The sequence below is a fragment of the Hippopotamus amphibius genome, chromosome 4 (genome assembly GCF_030028045.1).
Source record: "Hippopotamus amphibius kiboko isolate mHipAmp2 chromosome 4, mHipAmp2.hap2, whole genome shotgun sequence".
NCBI lineage: Eukaryota > Metazoa > Chordata > Mammalia > Artiodactyla > Hippopotamidae > Hippopotamus > Hippopotamus amphibius.
In genome coordinates, this window is record NC_080189.1 from 55979472 (window position 1) to 55982308 (window position 2837).

Below are 2837 nucleotides of genomic sequence, written 5' to 3' on the forward strand. Positions count from 1 at the left end.
CCCCCGGGTCCTGAGCCCCTTGTCCAGAAGCTTTTGATGGATTCTGCCATCACCCCTCCTGGGCACATACTGGGATGCCTGGCCTTTTGTAACTCCATCTACAGGCCTGGATTCCCGGCTGTGGCTGCAGAGGCATCCCTCTGCTTGGCAAAGCACATACTTGCCCCTTCTCGCCTCAGCTGTCTTCTTAGGGCTGCATCCGTCCACACGATGTGCAGATACAAACAGAGTACCGCTGGGTGCTAGACATGATGCCAGACACTGTGGGTCTGGGGATGACTTGAAGATGCAGTCCCTGCCCTTATGAGGTGCACAGTCTGAAAGAATAATTTGGCTGTAGGATGATAATTATAGTACACTGCAATAGGAGCTGTACCCAGGGTAATGGGGCTGTCATAAGAGGAATGTCTAATGCAGCCTGTGAAATTGGAGGCAGAACAGGCAAAAGTTCTTGGAGAAGGTTAAGCTTAAGCTGTCTTTAAAATTTTTTTAAAAAACACAATACCAATAGGTAAAGTATGTTGAATGCTCACTGTGGACCAGAAACTTGACATGTGTTATACAGTCATTATTTAATTCTCACAACAGTGTCCTATGAAGCAGATTCTATGAATATTATCATCCCCACTTTACAAACTGAGGCTCAGGGTCAAAATTCCTCACACCTGGTCACAGAGCTAGGAAGCAGCAGAGCCCACAGTCAAACCCAGAGCTGTAGGACAATAAAATCCAGGATCTTAAGCAGAGGCTGAGTGGAAGGGGGGAATCCCAAGCGCTCTAGTGTGATAGGCACACTAGCTGTTGCTTTGCCAAAACGTGAGTGCAGGGGGAAGCGTGGGCAGAGGCAGGATGGCCCGCTCATGGAGGCCCTGCTGATAAGCTTGGCCATGGTCTTCAAGGTGAGTGCAAGATGCTGAAGGGTTGTAAGTAACGTTGGGAAATGGTCTGATTTGCATTTGGGGAAGACTGTTCTGGCAATAGTGAGGAGGATGGATTTAAGAGGCTAGCACGGGTGGCCGAGATCAGTTAAAAGCCCCTTACGATAGTCCTGGTAAGAGGGGATGTTGGCCTGAATTGGGGCACTGACAATAGGGATGGAAAGGAAGGGACCTCCCACTGCTTTTCCCACGAAGCCCTGTCTGCTGGGCGCCTGCTTCCGACATCGCACCTACCGCGCAGGCTCCAGGGCTGCTTGTGACCTGGTATCTTCAAATCTGTCTGCGGTTACCTTACCCTCCCACACCTTACATGGCATCTCACTTTGTTTTCAACTCCCAGAGCCTAGCACTGGGATGGGCACCAAGCAAAGGAATGTTGAATGGAGGAATGAATGAGTTGGAATAGTTTCCGATTTCCTGTTTAATAAAACCCATGGTCCTGACCATTGCAGTCTTGTTGCTGTCTTTATTCAAAGGTGACACAGGGCTTCCCTGGTGGTGCGTGGTTAAGAATCCACCTGCAGGGGACACGGGTTCGATCCCTGGGCCGGGAAGATCCCACATTCCGCGGAGCAACTAAGCCTGTGTGCCACAACTACTGAGCCTGCATTCTAGAGTTCACGAGCCACAACTGCTGAGCCCATGTACACAACTACTGAAGGCTGCACGCCCAGAGCCCGTGCTCCGCAACAAGAGAAGCCCCTGCAATTAGAAGCCCAAGCACCGCAACGAAGAGCAGCCCCCGCTCTCTGCAACTAGAGAAAGCCTGCAGGCAGCAACGAAGACCCAACGCAGCCAATAAATAAATAAATAAATATTTTTTAAAAAGGTGATACAAAAGCTGGATGGATGTTCTGATTAAACATGAAATGTGAGAGATCCGATTATCACAATGCAGATGCTCTTTGATTAATATACAGTGTAATTTCTCTGTCTTGGATTTGACTCTAGGAGACAGATGTCAAACAGTATGTGTGTCAGACCCCTTAGCTAGAAGAGAAAGAAGTGGAACTCAGTGCAGTTTCCTATTTACTTAGATATAGAGGCAGGGACGAGCCCTCTCTTCACATTTTTTCCCAATTAAAAATTGGGATAAAGTCTGGTGGAATGGTGACAAGTTGTACTGGGCGCACACACACGCACACGCACACACACACAGATGGCTGAGACATTTCAATGAGTTGAGGACCTACTGTGCAGCATTTTGAAGGCAACACAATTCATAGCTAAAAATTTGAATTAAGACCCATCTGATGGTCTTAATTTGTCCCTTTCCTAGAAGGAGTAAAAAATTTAAAAACAACCTGCACACATATTTATAGCAACTTAAATCATAAATGCCAGAACTTGGAAGCAATCAAGATGCCCTTCTGTAGGTGAATGGATAAATAAACTGTAGTACATCCAGACAACGGAATATTATTCAGTGTTAAAAAGAAACGAGTTACCAAGGCATGAAAAGCTATAGAAGAAACGTACATGCATATTACTAAGTAAAAGAAGCCAATCTGAAAAGGCTAATTACTGTATGATTTCAGCTGCGTAACATTCTGAGAAGGCAAACTGTGGAGCCAGTAAAAAATCAGTGGTTGTGGGATGGGGTTGGGGGGTGAACAGGCAGAACACAGAGGGTTTTTAGGGCAGTAAAAGTATTCCTTGTGAGATTATCATGGTGCATATATGCCATTATACGTTTGTCCAACCCTTAGAGTGAACTGTAATGTAAACTATGGACTTTGGGTGATTGTGATGTATCGATGTGGTTTCATCCTTATTTAAAAATGTAACATCTGGTGAGTGATGTTGATAACGGGGGAGGCTATGCTTGTGTGGGGGCAGGAGGCTACATGGGACATCTCTACAGCTCCCTCTCAATTTTTTAATAAATCTACACCGGTC